Here is a 23,797-nt window from a genome sequence, read left to right as displayed (position 1 = left end):
GTCACATGTAAACATTCTCCATGTTTGTGAAACATCACTTTGTGTATCTGGTATAGCAGTTACCTCCTCTGTTTCCAGAGGCTTAGTTTACGCTAAAGTATTCTAACTGTTTAATGAATTGTCAAGAGGTCTTTCTTCCCTATGTTACAATGCTTCTATGTGTGCTCAATAATATCAGTGTAATTATTGCCTTATTATTATTATTATACAGTATATGAACACCTGGCACATGGTAAATCTTGTATATGTGGTGATAGCCAAGGATTGGAGCGCAGTGTTACCTTTAGTTTTAAAGTTTTGATAGTACATTATAATATGAGAAATATTTGTGATTTTAGTGAATTATGTAATTCATTATACTCATAGCTTCCAGCAGAAGTAGGTTAAACTCTGTATGGTTGATGTAAACTTCATAAACCAATGACTCCTCTGGTTTATAGATTTTAGATGAATGGGTCAGAAATACATGGGGAAGTCTTGTTTACACTGAAGAACAGATGGTATAGCAACATGGATGGCAGATGAATCTGTCTTTACCAAACTTTTGGACCTATGTGGGGTGGGCTAGCTCTGGCTCTGATTCACAACAGCTAGTCTCTTTCTAATTCAGTGCACCAACTGACCTTTCTACAGCATCATTAATAATAACTGGGGTCATGGGGCCCTGGTTTATAGTAAATCAGAGTAACCTTAGATTCAATAATTTGATGAGCCCATTTTAACTTAATTTTACAATTTGGGAATTTAGCTTGCTAAAATATATGTATTCTGATTGTGTAAGACTAATAATATTAATACATAAATAAGCTTCAAATGGTTTATTTAAACTTGATGCAAAAGATAATGATAGTAAGTGATTAAATATAATGGTCTTCAAAATGTCTGCAGCTGGGGACTTAGGTTGTTAAGGACTAAACAGTGACTCCTATTATTCTTAAAGTTATGTAATAGTACAAGGTCAAAGAACCCTCCCCTTACATAATAAGTATCTTCAGGGGTTCTCCAGAATGCACATGTAACTGCATTAAGGGTTATAGTAAAAAACTTTTGGTAAAATGTAATAGTCATGCTTCACGTTCAATTGCATATTTATTTTATGTTGACAAATTGTTTACATACAATCTGTTTCTTTAGATCATAAAGATAATAATAAAAAAAGTGCATTAAAAACATTTTTACTTATTGTGACAATAAGAAAAATAACAAAATCAAAGGGCTGTCTCTTTTCTCTTGTTTGATTGTTTGCACAATAAAAGAGCAGAAGTAAATACAATATAAAGCAGACATCATGCTTCCTCAAAGAACACATTCAGGTTTTAGATTTTGCCATGTGGTTGGTTAATACTCCATATCAGCAGTAGGGAACAGAACATTTGCTGAGGCACAGCCATGGTGAACAGATCTCTACTTAGATTGTAAGCTATAACGAGCAGGGCCCTCTCATTCTTCCTGTAATGAATTGTATTGTAATTGTACTGTCTGCCCTACTGTTGTAAAGCGCTGCGCAAACTGTCAGCGCTATATAAATCCTGTATAATAATAATAAATTCTAGAGCTGTTCTGCTTCCTCAATCTAAGCACTGAAAGTGTGATCTCTATAACTGATCCACTTGTGGTGAGATAGCTTATCTTACAGTCTCAGTAGCTTGGGAGACAGTGACTCGATCCATATGACATCATGCAAATCGTAGAAAGTGTTAATCTATAACTTGTGCAGATCATAGCAGATGAACGTTAGGTATGTCAAAAACATCATAGTGTGTCTAGCTCCAGCAAAATCAGTAAGGGTGCTTTCACACCGAGGCGTCGGCATCGCCAGTGGTAAAGCACCGCTATTATTTACCGTCATTTTAGCGGCGCTATTATAAAAAGGGTTAAAACCACCCACAAAGCGCCACTGAAGCAGCGCTTTGCCGGCAGTTTGGCGGCGCTGCCCCATTGATTTCAATGGGCAGGGGCACTTTAGGAGCGGTGTATACACTGCTCCTACAGCGCTGCAAAGATGCCGCTTGCAGGACTTTTTTTAACGTCCTGCATGTGCACCACTCCAGTGTGAAAGCACTCAGGCTTTCACACTGGAGAGACAGTCACTATGCAGGCGCTATTTTTAGCACTATAGTGCCTGTTAAGCGCCTCAGTGTGAAAGAAGTCTTAATGTAGTCAATGGAGGCTAAGGCATGAAGAGGGAGGGTGGTACTAACTACATAGAGCATTCCCTAACTACAGAGCAAAGAAGGGACAAAGTTATTAAAAGACAAACAATAACAATGCTTCTGTAACATGACGCTCCCTTTCAAAATCTATGATTTCAAATATTAGGCAAATTAAGAAATCAGTCCAAAAATTACATGTAAAAACTCTCTCCTGGAACATCTGAGAGGGTTAAAATAAAGGGGAGAACAAAAGAATAACAATGCAATCATTAATATACTGTAAAACATGAAAGTCACTATTGGTGTCTGTAAGATGGCACAGAAGACAATTTATAAATGTATCTTCAGAGGGAAATGCAGGCACATACACCAGTCCTACTTACCTCCATTTGAATCAAGTTATTCAGAGGGAAAGGCAGCAACATGCACTAGTCCATCTTACCTTCCTTTGAATCAAGTTTTTTAGAGGTGAAGGCAATAGTCCTTCTTACCTCCCTTTAATATGTTATCAATCTTCTGTGAGCAGGCTTCATGTTGAACACATCCTTTTTTGCTTGTGAAATTTCCTTTATGATGGGAGTCCTTTTACAGATGTGCTATCCACAAAATTTTTCATGGTTCTCAGTGTTGGTTGTGAAATGATTAACATGAATAATTCATGAAATAGCTCATACAAAAGATGACCACTTCAAAACGCATTTAAAATGGTGAGAACTCAGTCTCATTCTTGACTTGACAGACGTGTTAAGTGTAACAGTATTAGCTCTGATTTCCCTATCAGGCTCAGGATTAACTAGTTGAAATGTAGAATCAGTGTGAAATGTGATTGGTTCATCGTTCCAAAAGTCAAGAGGGGATGACCATGAAATGTCCAGATATGTAGTGGCTGGTAGAAGGGTTTGGCGCTGTTCCTATTTAGTTTCCTACCTTCATATAGGTTACTAGATACAAAAAAATATAGATTCCTAGGTGCACTGTGCATATGTCAAATATTAAATACAAATTAAAAATATGAATTCCCAAGTATACCGTGCATATGTCAATTAAATATTCTGCTACAATATTGTACAATCATAGGTGATACATAAACATTGAATGCATAACTTAAATATGTGGTGTTACTAAAGGAGGGGAGGGGGGGGGAGAGGGGGGGTGTAGGAGGGGTGAAATGGGGAAGGGGGGAGGGGGTGTAGGAGATCTGCTCCTGAGGAAAAATTGGCAGTAACAAGATAAAGTGCAAAGGTGCTGGTGAAATTCAAAAAACAGCAATAACAAGATAAAGTGCAAACGTGCTTCAAAAAAATTCTTTAGTATGTCTCTTGTGCAATTTCTTGTGCTGTGGTAATAATCCTTCACTTATAATGTCTCTTTGCTCTGAAAGTGCGGCCACTCACCAGATCACTTCACCCCTGCAGGGGTAGCAGGCAGTTACAATTTTTGCGCCACTGTACAGCGATCGCTGGCGGGCTCAGGATCGTGGTATATCATATGTAAAGAGAAAGGGAGTGCCCATAGCGTAAAATTGCTTTTAAAAGATTTTATTACACAAAATGGAAGGGTACTCACATTTTTACAGTAAAAATCAAGCGAAATGGTAAAAAACGTCAAAACCGTCACAAATGTCCTTCAGCGCTGATACAGGAGGTGATGTTTGGGAAGCACAGATTAGGCCACGCCCTACGCGCTTCGTCGTTAGGACGTCTACGGGAGCGTGGACGTCCTAACGACGAAACGCGTAGGGCGTGGCCTAATCTGTGCTTCCCAAACATCACCTCCTATATCAGCGCTGAAGGACATTTGTGACGGTTTTGACGTTTTTTACCATTTCGCTTGATTTTTACTGTAAAAATGTGTGTACCCTTCCATTTTGTGTAATAAAATCTTTTAAAAGCAATTTTACGCTATGGGCACTCCCTTTCTCTTTACATATGATATACCACGATCCTGAGCCCGCCAGCGATCGCTGTACAGTGGCGCAAAAACTGTAACTGCCTGCTACCCCTGCAGGGGTGAAGTGATCTGGTGAGTGGCCGCACTTTCAGAGCAAAGAGACATTATAAGTGAAGGATTATTACCACAGCACAAGAAATTGCACAAGAGACATACTAAAGAATTTTTTTGAAGCACGTTTGCACTTTATCTTGTTATTGCTGTTTTTTGAATTTCACCAGCACCTTTGCACTTTATCTTGTTACTGCCAATTTTTCCTCAGGAGCAGATCTCCTACACCCCCTCCCCCTTCCCCATTTCACCCCTCCTACACCCCCCTCTTCCCCCCCCCCCCCCAGCCCCCCCCCCCCTCCCCCCTCCCCTCCTTTAGTAACACCACATATTTAAGTTATGCATTCAATGTTTATGTATCACCTATGATTGTACAATATTGTAGCAGAATATTTAATTGACATATGCACGGTATACTTGGGAATTCATATTTTTAATTTGTATTTAATATTTGACATATGCACGGTGCACCTAGGAATCTATATTTTTTTGTATCTAGTAACCTATATGAAGGTAGGAAACTAAATAGGAACAGCGCCAAACCCTTCTATCATTCTTAATATATTTCAGCTGTCCCCATTTAGGGTGACTGCTTGTTGGGAGGCAGCAGTTCCAAACTTCACCAATTAAGCCCTTACTTCCACTGCGCGGGTTCACCATCCCCTTATGTAGTGGCTGGTACTTCATGGGTGCCAAGATTAGCTGGGTTGAGGTCTGTGGGCACATTGCGTGCCATTGACCGTTATTGAAAAACCTTCTGATGCATTCTACTCTGTTACTGACATATACATATAACTATTTTGTTTGGTTGTGTATGTATCCTAACACTATCTTGCTGTCTATGTACTAGTGAAAAGAATCTATTAAAAAGTCTATCTGACATTTTATAAGCTCAGCAATTTCAATGGCTAACACGAATGCACATAGTTCAATCCCTGGAAAGGTATGTGCTTGTTTTGGGGTCAGCTTTGCCTTACTGAGGACTAAAACCCCACTTACTTTGTCTTTTGGATCTATAACTTTGAGGTAGGCTACCACAGCTGTTGTTTCAATGGAAATATCAGAAAAAACATGGATCTCTCTTCTGGTGGCATTTGTTTTGCAAATATGTAAGAGTTCTGTATCTGAAGTTGTTCTAATGCTTTCAGGGATTCCTTCCATGATCCCATCTGTGTTGCTTCTCTCTGGGTAATGGTGTATCCCAATCTATGTTTTCAGAAGTAGGCTTCTTAGAAGTATCTTACCCTGAATGTGTGCTATGAAACCCAGGGGGTAGATCATAGATCAGTGGTTCTCAACACCTGTCCTCAGGACCCACTAACAGGCCAGGTTTGCAAGATAACTGAAATACATCACAGGTGATATCATTTGCTCTTCAGGAACTGCAGTATACTAGTCTGCATGTCCCCAAGGTAATACTTAAAATCTGGCCTGTTAGTGGGTCCTGAGGACAGAAGTTGAGAATCACTGTCATAGATGCTGTTCACAGCAGACAAAACTCCTTGTTTTATGAAGAGCCTGTCATAAGTTGATACTTGAATTGTGAACATGTCTTGTTTGACATCCCAAAGCAATCCTAGACTATGTTGCATAAGGAGAAGGTCCATTCCTAGCTTGAATCCCTTCACACTAACAATATAGTCATTAGAGGGAAAGACCTTTATTACCTTGTCACCATTAGAGATAATTTTGTGAAGCTTGAGGTTGGCACTGGTAAGGGAAGCATCTCCTAAATCCTTTTGAGAAGCTCAATTGCTTCTTATTCAGTAGGCAGAGTTTTGAGTCCATCCATCAAGGTAGAAATTCTTTTCCACAGATTCGCATGCGCATCAGATCCCGAATTCTCTTTCACCTTCTTGAGCTGTCCTTCTCAGCCCATAGATTGCTACAGCAGGAGAAGGGCTGTTCCCAAAAGCCTACACCTTAATTTGGTAGTCTATGACTTTATTGCTGACATTGTTGTTGTGATAAAGAAAAAGAATTGCGCTAGGTGCGTAAAATAAAATTATGAATAAATAAATATGTGAAGGGAGTCCTGCTGCTGTACACAGTAACCCCGATACGAGGGCACGGAAAATAGATGTAAAGTGGAAAGTGCAGCGCTGGACATATGACATAAATTATGTGAACAGTGATAAATCAATAAATCAAGTAACAAACCACAGTGAATAACTTCCAATTACTGATAACACATAAACAATCAATTATGTGTCCATAGGTACTACAAAAAAATATATATTACAATTAATAAATTATTTTGATCAAAGTGAAAGTGAAGTAAAAGTCCAAAGATATATTTAGTATTCAATGCAGGGCCCGGGGTCAGTATTCCACCGCTAGTGCTGCCCACCACCTGGTGATGAAATAATGGAGGCTTACCGGAAAGCCTGCGACTGCCCTTACTCAGGGGAGTCAAAACAGGCTTAGTAGAAAGATGTAGACCACCGAGGGTATGCTCCGGAAGACACTGCTGAGAGAAACACCAACCTCCTTCATGGACAACCGATTAGCAACAGCTTGAAGTACTTCATAAGGTGCAGTCCCAGGATTGCTTCACAAAGAGTAGTTAATAGTTGCTTCCACGAATCCAGCAAAGGTGAGCCATCAGTGCCAAAAGAGAAAAAAAGAGACTCCACTGCTGTAGAAAATCTTTGGCTGATTTATTTAAAATTAAAAGCAACAAACGTGGTTCAAAGCACTGCAAACTATGCTTATTGAATCCATTTTGAATATTCTAAACATGCTCTTTAATTCCTTTTCCTGTACAAAAAGTGAAGCCTTTTTTCGGAGGATCTATCACATTCTTCACCACTTTATCACGGATAGTGGGTGCTCTTCTGTAGACAAATTTGGGTTTGGTGGGTAATATGGTTTGTAGATGTCTATCTGTCTGCGATATATGCCAATGGCAATGTATAATCTTTTAGATTTTTATATGTTGTATATTATAGTTGAGGATGATGAGCACTTACTAATCCTGTAATCTATTTTTATGGACTATGGTTGTTCTGTCCATAAGTGCTACCTCTGCTATTTTTTCTTGAATAAAAACTTTATAATATCCTTTATCCATGAATCTATGTCCCATTTTTTGAGTTTGTTCTGTATAGTCAGCTATTCTGGTACAATTTCGTCTCAGTTGCATAAGTTGTCCTTTGGGTATATTATATAGCCAGTTGTCGTGGTGGCAAATCTGTCAGGGGAGGAGAAACAGATTGTGTGTTCCTACTAAGTAGGAACAACGATATGTCTCCTCCCCCAGTCAGTCCAATCCCCTCACAGTTAGAACACCCCTAGGGAACACACATTTAATCCTTTGATCAATCCCTGGTGTTAACCCCTTCCCTGACATTGGCTTTTATACAATAATCAGTGGCTATTTTTAGCTCTGATCGCTGTATAAATGTCAATGGTCCCAAAAAAAGTGTCAAAAGCAATGTCGCAGTCCCAATAAAAATCACAGATCACTGCCATTATTAGTAAAAAAATTAAAAAAAAATAAAAATGCCATAAATCTACCCCCATAACTTTTATGCAAACCACTCAATATACACTTTTTTGCAAATTTCTTTACCAAAAATATATAGAAGAATACATAGTGGCCTAAACTGATGAAGAAATTTGTTTTTGCTTTTTTTTTTTTAAATTTGGGATATTTATTTATCTATTTGTGGGAAAAAAAAGAACGTAAATTTTGTTTGGGTACAGCGTTTCATGACTGCGCAATTGTCAGTTAACCACTTCAGCCCCGGAAGGTTTTACCCCCTTCCTGACCAGAGCACTTTTTACAATTCGGCACTGCGTCGCTTTAACTGCTAATTGCGCGGTCATGCAATGCTGTACCCAAACGAAATTTGCGTCCTTTTCTTCCCACAAATAGAGCTTTCTTTTGATAGTATTTGATCACCTCTGCCGTTTTTATTTTTTGCGCTATACACGGAAAAAGACCGAAAATTTTGAAAAAAAATGATATTTTCTACTTTTTGTTCTAAAAAAAATCCAATAAACTCAATTTTAGTCATACATCTAGGCCAAAATGTATTCGGCCACATGTCTTTGGTAAAAAAAATGTCAATAAGTGTATATTTATTGGTTTGCGCAAAAGTTATAGCGTCTACAAACTAGGGTACATTTTCTGGAATTTACACAGCCTTTAATTTATGACTGCCTATGTCGTTTCTTGAGGTGCTAAAATGGCAGGGCAGTACAAAACCCCCACAAATGACCCCATTTTGGAAAGTAGACACCCCAAGGAATTTGCTGAGAGGCATGTTGAGCCCATTGAATATTCATTTTTTTTGTCCCAAGTGATTGAACAATGACAAAAAAAAAAAAAAAAAAAAAAATTACAAAAAGTTGTCACTAAATGATATATTGCTCACACAGGCCATGGGCATATGTGGAATTGCACCCCAAAATACATTTAGCTGCTTCTCCTGAGTATGGGGATACCACATGTGTGAGACTTTTTGGGAGCCTAGCCGCGTACGGGGCCCCGAAAACCAATCACTGCCTTCAGGATTTCTAAGGGCGTACATTTTTGATTTTACTCCTCACTACCTATCACAGTTTTGAAGGCCATAAAATGCCCAGATGACATAAAAACCCCCCAAATGACCCCATTTTGGAAAGTAGACACCCCAAGCTATTTGCTTTGAGGCATGTTGAGTCCATGGAATGTTTTATATTTTGACACAAGTTGCGGGAAAGTGACAAATTTTTTTTTTTTTTTTTTTTTTTTGCACAAAGTTGTCACTAAATGATATATTGCTCACACAGGCCATGGGCATATGTGGAATTGCACCCCAAAATACATTTAGCTGCTTCTCCTGAGTATGGGGATACCACATGTGTGGGACTTTTTGGGAGCCTAGCCGCGTACGGGACCCCGAAAACCAATCACTGCCTTCAGGATTTCTAAGGGCGTACATTTTTGATTTTACTCCTCACTGCCTATCACAGTTTCGGAGGCCATGGAATGCCCAGGTGGCACAAACCCCCCCCAAATGACCCCATTTTGGAAAGTAGACACCCCAAGCTATTTGCTGAGAGGCATGGTGAGTATTTTGCAGCTCTCATTTGTTTTTGAAAATAAAGAAAGACGAGAAAAAAAATTTTTTTTTTTCTTTTTTCAATTTTCAAAACTTTGTGACAAAAAGTGAGGTCTGCAAAATACTCACTATACCTCTCATCAAATAGCTTGGGGTGTCTACTTTCCAAAATGGGGTCATTTGGGGGGTTTTTTTGCCACCTGGGCATTCCATGGCCTCCGAAACTGTGATAGGCAGTGAAGAGTGAAATCAAAAATTTACGGCCTAAGAAAGCCTGAAGGCGGTGCTTGGTTTTCGGGGTCCCGTACGCGGCTAGGCTCCCAAAAAGTCCCACACATGTGGTATCCCCGTACTCAGGAGAAGCAGCAGAATGTATTTTGGGGTGTAATTTCACATATTCCCATGGCATGTTTGAGCAATATATCATTTAGTGACAACTTTGCGCAAAAAAAAATAAAAAAAATAAAAAATTGTCTCTTTCCCGCAACTTGTGTCACAATATAAATTATTCCATGGACTCAACATGACTCTCAGCAAATAGCTTGGGGTGTCTACTTTCCAAAATGGGGTCATTTGGGGGGGTTTTGAACTGTCCTGGCATTTTATGCACAACATCTAGAAGCTTATGTCACACATCACCCACACTTCTAACCACTTGAAGACAAAGCCCTTTCTGACACTTATTGTTTACATAAAAAAATAATTTTTTTTTGCAAGAAAATTACTTTGAACCCCCAAACATTATATATTTTTTTTAAAGCAAATGCCCTACAGATTAAAATGGTGGGTGTTTCATTTTTTTTTTTCACACAGTATTTGCGCAGCGATTTTTCAAACGCATTTTTTGGGGAAAAAACACACTTTTTTACATTTTAATGCACTAAAACACACTATATTGCCCAAATGTTTGATGAAATAAAAAAGATGATCTTAGGCCGAGTACATGGATACCAAACATGACATGCTTTAAAATTGCGCACAAACGTGCAGTGGCGACAAACTAAATACATTTTTAAAAGCCTTTAAAAGCCTTTACAGGTTACCACTTTAGATTTACAGAGGAGGTCTACTGCTAAACTTACTGCCCTCGATCTGACCTTCGCGGCGATACCTCACATGCATGGTGCAATTGCTGTTTACATTTGACGCCAGACCGACGCTTGCGTTCGCCTTAGCGCGAGAGCAGGGGGGACAGGGGTGCTTTTTTTTTTTTTTTTTTTTTTTCTTTATTATTATTATTTTTTTATCTTATTTTTAAACTGTTCCTTTCATTTTTTTTTTTTTTTTAATCATTTTTATTGTTATCTCAGGGAATGTAAATATCCCCTATCATAGCAATAGGTAGTGACAGGTACTCTTTTTTGCAAAAATTGGGGTCTATTAGACCCTAGATTTCTCCTCTGCCCTCAAAGCATCTGACCACACCAAGATCGGTGTGATAAAATGCTTTCCCAATTTCCCAATGGCGCTGTTTACATCCGGCGAAATCTAAGTCATAAAATGCTCGTAGCTTCCGGTTTCTTAGGCCATAGAGATGTTTGGAGCCACTCTGGTCTCTGATCAGCTCTATGGTCAGCTGGCTGAATCACCGGCTGCATTTTCAGGTTCCCTGTTGAGACAGGAGAGCCAGAGAAAAACACGGAAGACGTTGGGGGGGGAGGGGCATTCCCTCCCACTGCTTGTAAAAGCAGTCTAGAGGCTAATTAGCCGCTAGGATTGCTTTTACATGAAAGCCGACCGCTGGCTGAAAAGAATGATACCAAGATGATACCTAAACCTGCAGGCATCATTCTGGTATAACCACTCAAAGTCGTGAATGGCGTACCTGAAGACAAAAAAATGGTTAACAATAAAGCACAGTAAACGGTAAGGTATAAAAAATTGCATACCTGAAAAGCAAACATGATAAAACATAATAACAATAAAACATTGCAGAATAGAATACAGTAAAAAAGAACAGAACAATAGAGAGAGAGAATAGAGAGAGAAAGAACAATAAAACGACAACTATTTTTTTTTTATTTTATATTTTTGTATGTGTTTTTTTTTTTTTTACACTTTTTTTTGTAACTAACTTTTATAACTGTAACCGGTTCCAGGTTCGGGTCTCTCAAAATGCGATGGCATCTTGGGAGACCCTGTGAAAGTGTGCCTAGTCTGTGCAATGCTGTACCCTACGCTAATACTCAACTAGTGCATGGTAGCGTTCAAAATATTCACCAATGCAAAGACCAGGATTGTCAGGACAGGAGGGACAATAATAGCGGGTGTCACGCCTATATCCGCGCTTGCTGCAGACACGACATCTTTTTTGGGGGGGTTCGCTGGGTAGGGGTACTCGGGAGGACATAAAGAAAATGCCTCTCATGCAGCCGACTGCATTTGGTTGGGGATGTGAATGGGGGAAGTACGGGCGCCGCAGAAGCGGTGGGTTCCCAATTAGGATTGGCGAATGCAGCAGGAAGGGCATTATGGGCACGACGGGCCTGTGTTTGTCTTCTTGGTGGCAGCGGGACACTACTTGTGCTTGTCACCTCACCAGCTTGAACTGCACTTATGGGACTCGCCACGTCACCAAGTGTTACTGCAGTGCTGGTTTGACTACGACCGGGGTGTACTAGGCCGCTGGTGCTTGCCAGTTCACCAAAACGCTACCAAAAAAACTGTTAGCGATCGCAAGGATCAGGCCTGACTCTGCGAACGCTGCAGTTATGCGTTTAGTGTTTTGTAAGTGACAGTGATCGATCGATACTGCACTTGGGTGGGCTGGGCTGGGCCGGGCGGAGGGGCAAAACGCAGGTGCTAGCAGGTATCTGGGCTGATCCCGCTAACACTGCGTTTGTGGGAACCCTAAACTGCTGGGGACGCTAGTATAGATCTGATCAGATCAGATATTGATCCGTTCAGATACTATACCACTAAGGGAGGCGTATGCTGCGTGCGTGGGTGTTAGCGGTACTGGCGCTAACCTGACGCTGCCTGGGGCTGGTGCTTGCCAGTTCACCAAAACGCTACCAAAAAAACTGTTAGCGATCGCAGGGATCAGGCCTGACTATGCGAACGCTGCAGTTATGCGTTTAGTGTTTTGTAAGTGACAGTGATCGATCGATACTGCACTTGGGTGGGCCGGGCAGAGGGGCAAAACGCAGGTGCTAGCGAGTATCTGGGCTGATCCCGCTAACACTGCGTTTTCGGGAACCCTAAACTGCTGGGGACGCTAGTATAGATCTGATTGGATCAGATATTGATCCGTACAGATACTATACCACTAAGGGAGGCGTATGCTGCGTGCGTGGGTGTTAGCGGTACTGGCGCTAATCTGACGCTGCCTGGGGCGACGCATATCACCGCCGGGCGATCAGGGGGCTAAACCTTTATTCGGTAATAAACGGCGGGTGCCCTGACACTATAAAAAATAAACAAACTAACCAGCGTCACTCGTAACAGTTATACGGTGATCAGTGGTGAAAGGGTTAACTAGGGGGCAATCAAGGGGTTAAAACCTTTATTAGATAGTATATGGGGGTCCCTGTCGCTATAAAACGCTGACAGCGAACCTAAATATTTACGTCTCTAACTATCGTCACCAGCGACACTAATACAGCGATCAGAAAAATGATCGCTTAGCAACACTGGTGACAGGGGGTGATCAAGGGGTTAAAACTTTATTAGGGGGGGTTAGGGGGGTATCCTAGACCTAAAGGGGGCTACCACTCACTGCCCTAACACTGCAACTGTCACAAACTGACACTATGCAGTAATCAGAAAAAAAAAAAAAAAAAAAAAAAATACTGCTAATGTCAGTTTGTGACGGGGGGGGGGGGGTGATTGGGGGGGGATCGGGGGGCGATCGGGGGGGGATCGGGGGTGTAAGGTATGCCTGGCATGTTCTACTGTGTGTGTGTGTGTGTTGTGCACTTACATGTCTTCTCTCCTCGGCGCTGGACGGAAACTGCCAGACCGAGGAGAGATGACATCACATCCTCTGCCTGTGTGAAACTATACACAGGCAGAGGAGGATTCCCATTGGCTGGGAGCGATCGCGAGGGGGGGGCCACGATCGGATGGTCTCCCCCTCGCCTCCCGACGCTCCCAGTCAGATGCCGACCGCCGATGGCACCGGGGGGGGGTCCGATCGGACCCCCCGCCCGCGGGAGGCAGATCACGTACAGGTACGTGATTCTGCCTGCCCGTGCCATTCTGCCGACGTATATATACGTTAGGCGGTCGGCAAGTGGTTAAAGCGATGCAGTGCCGTATTGCAAAAAATGGCTGAAGTGGTTAAACTAAAAATGGGATTACTTGGTATCTTCCAATAACTTGAGCATGTTTTCATGATACTGTTCCTTGGATTGGACTACGATTCCCCCTCCCTTGTCTGCTGGTCTGATGACCACATCATTCCTCTTCGTTAATATGCGGATACCGTTTCTTATATACTTTGGTTCTTCTTTCTTCTTAATTTTTACTAATCTCTTATACACCTCAATAAATGTATTATCATTAATCATAGGGTTGAAAATGGATTTATCCTGTAAATTGCTATGTTGGATTTCCTCATAACTTTGCAGTGGTTGCGATCCATATTTAATGGGATTTCCCAATATGTATTTTTTTAGTTCAGTTTCCTAGTGTACTTCGGAATTCCTATATATGTTTGGAATTTATCAAGATGTTTCATCGTTGCATATTTTCTTCTTGTTTTTAAAAATTTACAAAGATGGACTTTGTAGGCACATGTTTTTAGAGTAAAAATATGAAAATGTATTAAATTGTATAGAGTTAAAAAAAACCTTATGTACAGCACATAAAAAAAAAAACCACACGTCATAACAAATCACATAAAATGTTTGACCCTGGGTACTCACATAACACTCAGATTGTAATAGATAGTTATGCAATTGATAATTATAGTGAATTGTAATCAATAGCACTTTTCAACATGAGTAGAGTGCACGAGGTGGTTGAGTCCAGACGAGGGTCACAAAAAGTTTTATTCGCTCGACATGTTGCGCGCCTAACAGTGCTTCTTTGGGAGCTACAAATCTGATAAATATACAGAGAACAAACTAAAATAAGTATATATATAAATATATCATCCAACATATAAGATATGATATAAACAATAATAAAAAAGCACAATCCTTTAAATGACATCCGTCCAGAAAAGACCCCAAATAAAGGTGACCATCGGGGGAGAAAGAGGCAAAAACCTACCGAGGGGGACACAGCTACATTTAGTAATAGATAAAAGTAATAATTGCTCAAAGTTCAAAGTGACGGCGTAGCAAATAGAAAGAGGCTTAAACAAAATTAAATCCTGTAGAGATGAATACTCACATAATATGTAGATTAATATGGTAAGGTATGCAGAAGTAGTATAAAATACTTCAAACAAGTAGTCCTTACTAAAAGTATTTTAATATAGTTCTAGAAGAAAAAGAAATTAATTAAGAAAATATATATATGCAAAACTGCCCACGGCTGTAATGTATTGTCGGATCACGGCTATATAGATAAAAATCATTATAAAAAATGGTGTGGGTTCCTCCCCCCAGTCCATTACCAGGCTCTTTGGGTCTGGTATGAATATTAAGGGGAACCCCTCGCCAAAATGTAAAAAAAAAATGGCATGGGGTTCCCCCCTAAAATCCATACCAGGCCCTTCAGGTCTGGTATGGATATTAAGGGGAAACCCACGCCAAAATAAAAAAAAATTATGTGGGGTTCCCCCCAAAATCCATACCAGGCCCTTCAGGTCTTGTATGGATTTTAAGGAGAACCCAGAGCCAAAATTTAAAATAATGGTGTGTGTCCCCCAAAATCCATACCAGACCCTTATCCGAGCACACAACCTGGCAGGCTGCATGAAAAAGGGGGGACCTCAAAGCACCCTCCCCATGTTGAGGGCATGTGGCCTGATACGGTTCAGGTCGGGGGCACTCTCTCATTCCCCCCTTTTCCTGTGGCCTGCCAGGTTGCATGCTCGGATAAGGGTCTGGTATGGATTTTGGGGGGACCCCCACGCCATTTTTTTTTACATTTTGGCATGGTGTTCCCCTTAAAATCCATACCAGACCTGAAGTGTACGGTAAGGCATCTCATGTTATGTTGTTTTAAGCATTCTTAATTGGACCAGGAGTGATCAGAACTACAGTACTGAGTAAAAACGAGCATGTAATAAAGACTCAAAGCTGATCATGTGTGGAGCTTGTACAAAAAGGCCTTATCATTTAGTACCTAAGGTAGCATGATATCTAAATGCTACCCTGACTTTGAACGCAACACTAACATTTCGAACCTGCAACTAACTTTTTTCCAAAGAGTGTCACTTTGCTGCACTTTCTAAAATAATTCAGAATGGTAGGATTAGGTTGCTATTGTTCTTTGAAATATTTTACAGTTTTCTGATGTTTGCTGCTTAGTGAAAATCTAATGTTCAAATGTTCTTGAATCAATCACAATTAATCATCTGACTGAAATGTATATGGCAAAGTGAGAGCAATATTTTAAGTAGGGGTAATAGTGCCAAAATAAGTAAGGCAATATCAGATTGAATGTCAGCATCTCTTAGCTGACATTTAGAATGCAAGCAAGTGGATGCATCCAGTTAAAAATGATAACGTTTTTACAGCTGCACTTTTCTTGATGTAGAACTCACATCAAGCTACTTAAGAGCTGTAGATTTAATTTTACAAACACACAAATAATGTTTTTGAAAGGCAACTAAAAGACAAATGCAAGATTTTGATGGTACCTTTAGAAAAAAAATGTAAACTTATCCATAGGCCCTTAGAAGAAACACTCCTAGGTATCAGCAAGTAATTAAAGATTACTTCCATACTGAAGTTCTGTAACATTCCCCCTTTGGGGAAGTCTCTGAGCGAAGGATGTGTGGATTAGCCCTTTATCAAGTGATTGTGCTGTAAACACTTCCTTAGGGCTTCCTTGAGCAGTCAACGGATGTTTCAGTGCTAGCTGGTATACCATTGATCAACACAATCTGTGTTGTTTGCTCTCATATCGCCTGAAAGAGATACCTGTTTTATTCTGATGTCTCCGGTAAGACCATTCAAGCTAAAATGGCTTAGTGCATTTTCCATGTTCAGCAAGTATTGCTGTTTGTGTAGGAATAAACACACTGCTAAGGACTGGCAAGCGCTTACATTCTGCTATTATTTCTGATATCAGTGGTATATTTTCCATAATTCTGCAAGTAACGTTGCTTTATACTGTATGTGTAGGAAAAAGTGCACTGAAAAGGAACAACCAGCATTTACAGCCTGATATCAATTATGCTATAGGTGGTCCTTACTTTAATGCTGTTTCTTGGTATCATTCCAGTTGTTTGGTAGATCTAAGAAAGTGGCATACATCGATTGAGCAATTTTGGGCCTTTATGGGCCACCATCTGCATTTCAACAATGGCTTTTGTACTGACTATAGAAGTAAACCCTGGAAACCTTTTATACTTTAAAAGTTATTCCCTTACTGTTGCACAGCCTGTGGCTAGGACTTACTGCGCTACTATCAATTACAAGCAGATTTATTGTCTGATAAGACACAATTATTGGTAATACAGTATTTACAGTATATATATATATATATATATATATATATATATTATTGCTTGAAAAGGAGCGTGGTTGCTCAAAACATAGAATGCATTAAGATAAAAAAAAAAAACCTGCCTTTACAACTCCTTTAAACAGTACATATACAGTACTAGCTATTTGATGAGATCAGAATAGTATTGACACGAGTGCAGTCTTGGCAAGCATTGGTTAGCATGTCTGTCATGCAGCATTGGGATCCCTGGATTGAATGCAAGCCATAACACTATGGGGGTCATTTACTATAGAGCTGTGGCGCTAATTAGTGCTAATTACCGCGAATTAGCGCTAATTCACGCTAATTACCGCGAATTAGCACTAAACCGGTATTCACTATAGCGGTGGTGAGAAAATACTCCCAAAATCAAATTTACTATAGTTCCCCGAAACCAAATAGCGCCCAAACCCTTACTCTGCTAAAACTTGGAGAATTGCACATGGAAATAATGTTTAGAGCATGATATAATTGCCTAAATGGTACTGAAATATGCGGTATATTATTTAAAGATAATCTACTTTTAAACTGTGTAAAAAAGTGATTTCTACGCTGAAATATCTTTAAAAGTCTGAGAAGTGAAAAATTCCCCGTTTTGGACAACTAGGTGCCAACACAACTGAGCATGCTCAGACCTGAAAATAACTCTCATTTTAACTCAAGTGTCTTTTTAGCCATCGCTATTGTAAATACCAAAATGAGAGCTAATTAGAGAGCATTTTTTTAAAATGAAAATCTGCTCTATTCTAGTCCAAAATGAAGTATTAGCCATTGATTCTAATGGAACAATTCTAACTTTCACAAAAAAAAAACTTTTAATGTTGAGATGAAATGTATCTTTCTGAAATAAAGATACATTTGTGAAATAAATTTTCCTTTGCAACATTGTTGCTTCTACTTAAAATATTTTGATTATAAGAATACTAGAATGTGGAATGTTTTGATAAAATATATTTTTCTCTGTCACTTTCACTTGTTACTCTCGATCTCACAACAATCTTTACCCCAAACTCACACAGGTGTCTTTATAATCCACAAACAATACCATTGCTGATGCAAATTTAAAATGAATCACAATTTTTTGTGCTTTTTATTATTTCCAAATATTCATAATTTGAGCCCAAAAAATGTGATATGTGTACCAACATCAGAAAGCAAAATGTAATTCCCAAAAATTTGAGGGTAATATTCTACTCTCACCCACAAAAAAACACCAAATATCACAGAATAAATCAAGAAGAATAACTCTTGAGTAATGTAATTCCATCACCTGTATGTCCATAGAAATGCAGTATTTATGTGTAGTTATGTGTAGGAGGTTCTCACATGTGGTAGCTCTGTGGCTTGGAGGTTAGAACTTCTGCTTAGCATCCCTGAGTGTATGGGTTCAAATCTCAACCATGTTGCTTCATGTACAGAAGTTGTCTCATCTCCCAGATCCTATAACTATGTCTAAATGTACTATTTATGTGTAGGAGGGTTCCACCACCATTGTAAGTCTTTTCCAGATACACTATTTAGCCAAAAGTATTGGGACGCCTGCCTTTACACACACATGAACTTTAATGGCAGCCCAGTCTTAGTCTGTAGGGTTAAAATTTGATTTGGCCCACCCTTTGCAGCTAGAACAGCTTCTGGGAAGGCTGTCCACAAGGTTTAGTGTGCCTATGGGAATGTTTGATCATTCTTCCAGAAGTGCATTTGTGAGGCCAGGCACTGATGTTGGATGAGAAGGCCTGGCTCGAAGTCTCTACTCTAATTCAGCCAAAGGGTGTTCTATCAGGTTGAGGCCAGGACTCTGTGCAGGCCAGTCAAGTTTCTCCACCCCAAACTTGCTCATCCATGTCTTTATGGACCTTGATTTGTGCACTGGTGTGCTGTCATGTTGGAACAGGAAGGGGCTTCCCCCAAACTGCTCCCACAAAGTTGGGAGCATGAAATTGTCCAAAATGTCTTGGTATGCTGACGCCTTAAGAGTTCCCATAACTGGAACTAAGAGACCAAGCCCAACCCCTGAAAAACAACCCCACATCATTAATCCACCCTCCACCAAATCATTTAGACCAGTGCACAAAGCAAGGTCCATAAAGACATGGATGAGGGAGTTTGGGGTGGAGGAACTTGACTGGCCTGGACAGAGCCCTGACCTCAACACAACAGAAAACCTTGAATTAGAGAGGAGACTGTAGGTCAGGCCTTCTCCTCCAACATCAGTGCCTGACTTCACAAATGCACTTGGAAGAATGGTCAAACATTCCCATAGACACACTCGTAAACCTTGTGGACAGCCTTCCCCGAAGAGTTGAAGCTGTTATAGCTGCAGAGGGTGGGCCAAATGAGTTTTGAACCCAATACTAATACTGGGATGCCATTACAGTTCATGTGCGTTTAAAGGCAGGTGTCCCAATACTTAGGCCAATATATTGTATATTGCTTGTGACACTGAGCATGGCTATGGACTTAGGGCTGGTTCACACCACAGAGATGCAGAGAACATGTGTGGGGCTGCCTGGTGGCTAAGTGGGTAGCAGTTCTGTCTAGCAGCACCTGGGATGTTGGTTCAATTCCCCAACATGCTAATCCTTGTGTTGTAGTTTATATGTTCTCCCTGTGTGGGTTTCTCAACACAATCCAAAGACATGCCAGCATTTTACTTGTCTCCTGTTGAAATAGGTTCTAATGTAAGAAAGGTAATTTTGGACTTTAGATTGGAAGCTCATTGCAGCCAGGGACTGATGTTAATGTTTATTAGCACTAATCATGCCCAGGGACTTGGACATTTCATATTTTAGGGTTTACACTGCACAGGTACATATGCTTAGAAAACTGTTGCTTTGTTTATGTGTATGCAAATGGACTTTGATCTTTGTCCTGTAGTTGGAGATTTGATGCACATAGCCAAGGGCTAACTCAGTTGCAAATACTATTATATGTTCCTGCTCATCAGGTGCAATCACTTTAGACATACATGAAGAGACAGATTGAAAGATACTGGTGGGCGTGTACTTCTATTGGGTGTGTCAGTGTGCTAACAATACAACCTCTCTTATATAAAGGCCTGCAGTAGGGGGGTTTGTTTGGCCTGAGAAGGTCAGGTTTTTTGCTGTGATTTGTGGGGGAGAAGGAATGATATTGGGAGATTTGATGAAATGCTTGTGCGTTTTTTCAATCAAAAGTGGGTTTATGTGGCCATGCTGTCAATGTTGTGCGTGTATTGTTCCTGTCTGATCATGCAAACATCGTTTGGAAGTATCTGCTGACCTACTCTTTTTGATCTCGTTTAATCGTGTACACCGAAATGCAGCTTCCAGCAGAACATGGTCACCAATGTATGGACTGTAGGCTGGTGGTGGGTGTTTTGAATAAGTCTTTTAATATTATGTTGGAATGCTTTGTAAGAATGACTGTTAAGTATGTTTCTACAATTTTGCAGATAAAAATGTGATGTGTTGCCCATTATACACTGAAATTAAAGCTGTGTCCACTCTAAGGTTTTGTCAAATTTTAGATTGTAAGCTCCTATGAGCAGGGCCCTTAAAATCCCATTGCTAAATGTAGCACCATATATCCTGTCCAAATTTTTTTGAAGCTAGTAAATTAATGTAATTTTTTGTTTTTGTTTTTCTGCTGGTAAAATAAAAGTACATTATTGAGCTTTGTTGTGGTATATTTTTTTTTTTATTTTTTTCTCTTTAGTTTTTGTGAGTGGTGGTTTTGGGAAAGTGCAATGTCTCTTATATTTTATTTCAATATGTATTTGTGCACCAAAAAAAAATCTCTTTGCCCTGGTTCACATTGATGATACTTTGAAATCGCACTACTTCACTTGAAGTAGCACGATTTCAAAGTAGCAAGGTCAGCGTGATTTCAGGTGCTTCTTGATAGACGTCCGTGTGGCTTCATACACAAATGTCTATTGAAGTCGTACCTGAAATAGGCAAAAGTAGTGCAGGAACTACTTTAGCAAATTAGGGCGGTGCCACAAAAATGTTGCATCAATTGGAACAGTGCCATTGCTGCCAATAGTCATGCGATTTGATCTCTCAAATCGCATGACAAATCGCTCCAATATAAACCTAGGCTTCAGCACACCTGTAAGTTAATGATAAAGGTGGAATCTTTATATATATATATATATATAAACAGATGTGGAGAATTGCAGGTAATGAATTCAGCTGGTGGATAGGCAGTGTTGTATGTGTCAGCTTTAGTTCACATTGGTGCGATTTGACATTTCAAAGCAGTGACAATTGCACTGTTTTAATTGGTGCGACTTAGGGGTGCAATTTGTATTGATATCAGTGCAGAAACCCGCACAGATGTCTCTGAAATTCCCCCTGCAGTCGGGACTGACATGTGGGAATGAAAGTGTGATTTCAGCTGAACGATTTCCTCCCGCTGCTAACCCAGGGACACCATTTATTATCGAATGCCTTTAAATATTATAAGTAGAAATACAAATTTGCATATCTGCAAATAAACAAAAATAATAAAATTCTAATAGTGGTTGCGATCAAATATTTGCAGCAGCAATCAAAAGAGTGTTCCGCCGCTTGATCGCTCTTACGGGAGGTGAGAGAGGATGTCTTCCCCCCCTCCCGCCACCCTCCGGTGCTTGTACCGACTCACCGCTACGATCTGTGAGTCGGTCACAAGATCCGCCAGCTCCGGATGTTTAGCATAGAGATTTACGGCAGACAAGATGGTCGCCGGAGTCTCTATGATCGTTCGGAGGCTGGGCGTGATGTTATGACATCACGCCCAGCCTCTGTATTAAAGAAAACGGCGCCGCTTCGGCTGGGAAGCGGAGATCGTTTTTTGTTTTTATTTATTTCAGGCTTCTAAGCCTAGAGGTGAGATGTGGGGTCTTATTGACCCACATCTCACTGTAAAGAGCACCTGTCATGCTTATTCCTATTACAAGGGATGTTTAAATTCCTTGTAATAGAAACAAAAGTGATGAGAAAATTTTTTTGGGGAAAAAAAGTGTCAAGCTGAAATAAAAAAAGTAAAATTAACAATAAAAAAAAAAAAATTTTAAAGTGCCCCTATCCCCGTGAGCTCGCATGCAGAAGCGAACGCATACATAAGTCCCGTCCACAAATGAAAACGGTGTTCAAACCACACATGTGAGGTGTCACCACGAACATTAGAGCGAGAGCAATTATTTTGGTCCTAGGCTTCCTCTGTAACTCAAAACATGTAACCAGTAAAAATTTTTAAGGCGTCGCCTAAGGGGATTTTTAAAAAGCGAAGTTTGGCGCCATTCCACGAGTGTGTGCAATTTTGAAGCATGACATGTTGGGTATCTATTTACTTGACGTAACTTCATCTTTCACATTATGCAAAAACATTGGGCTAACTTTCTTGTTTTTTTTTTTTTTTTTTTTTAAAGCCCAAAACTGTTTTTTTTCCCTAAAAAAACGCATCCAAAAAATTGCTGCGCAAATACCGTGCTAGATAAAAAGTTGCAATGACCGCTATTGTATTCTCTAGGGTCTCTGCTAAAAAAAATATATAATGTTTGGGGGTGCTATGTAATTTTGTAGCCAAAAAATTATGATTTTTACACGTAGAAGAGAAATGTCAGAATTGGCCTGGTAGGCAAGTGGTTAAACTCTATGGGACACGAACATGAATAATCAAAAGTGCTAATTTTAAAGGTTAATATGCAAGTTATTGTCATAAAAAGTGTTTGGGGACCTGGGTCCTGCCCCAGGGGACATGTATAAATGCAAAAAAGTTTTTTAAAAATGGCCGTTGACACCCCCCAGGTACGAAATTTAAAGGAATATTACACTTTTATTGTTTCACTCAAAGCATTATTAAAATCACTGCTCCCGAAAAAACGGCCTTTTTAAAAAAAAATGTTTGCATTGATCCATGTCCCCTGGGGCAGGACCCAGGTCTCCAAACACTTTTTATGGCAAAGAACTTGCATATAAGCCTTCAGTGAGAACTTTGCATTTTGCCGGTTCGAGCCCCATTGACTTCCACTATTCCAGCATATGTGATCTGACAGGCATTATTGCCGCAATAGCGCTGCTTTCATTTTGCATTAGCGCTGACTTTCTGAGAGTTGAAGTCTTTCTGGCCTTTTTTGAGAGTTATTTTTTGGTACTGCAGGAGAATTTTTTGGCACTATAGTAAATGACCACCTATCTGCATGGAGTTTACATGTTCTTCCTTTGCATACGTGGGTTACCTCCCACACTCCAAGGACACACTGATAGGCATATTTGTCTTCGTATATGTGTTTGTGAATGTGAGATTGGGACCTTTGAGTGTAAGCTCCTTGAGGACAGGGACTAACACGAATGTACAGTATGTAAAATGCTGCAAAAATGTTGGTGCTATTTAAATAAATGTATATGTGCTAGTTATAAGTGTGCTAATGAAAGTTGAATTTGGAATTTTCTCTTTAAAAGACCTTCATTTTTTGGGGAATACTTATGTACTTATATGTTGTCAACTCATAAAAGGAAGATTTGGGGCTCCCTTCACCTATTCCATCTAGAAACACAATAAAAATATAAATATATTTACCATTTAAAAGTTGTGAATGTTTAAGTTTCACAGCAGTATAATTGTTTGTCATCCCCCCCCCCCTACAATACCCCCCCTCTCTCCAGCAGCATAAAGGATATGTAAAAATATAGCACAGTTTAGAAAAAATATGGAATACATTCTACATTTGTTCAATGACACCTTAGTTGCAATTAACAAATGACATGATATAAAATTATGAGATTGCATGATACTGATCTACTTTGACCTAAGAAGGCCTACCTAGGAAAGCTGACCCTAAGAAATGATACATTTGAGAGTCAGCGTAACTCCAGTGAGAGGAATAAGAGGGACATTTCTGAAACCATAGGGGGCAGCTCTCATGTTAACAAATGGCAGCTACTTCATCTGTCTACTATGAAGAACAGTACATCTTACCAACAAACCGTGTACAGCTAAATGTCATTAAGGAGCAGT

Source organism: Aquarana catesbeiana, linkage group LG01 (assembly GCF_042186555.1).
Source record: "Aquarana catesbeiana isolate 2022-GZ linkage group LG01, ASM4218655v1, whole genome shotgun sequence".
Lineage (NCBI taxonomy): Eukaryota > Metazoa > Chordata > Amphibia > Anura > Ranidae > Aquarana > Aquarana catesbeiana.
This window is presented reverse-complemented; position numbering follows the sequence as displayed.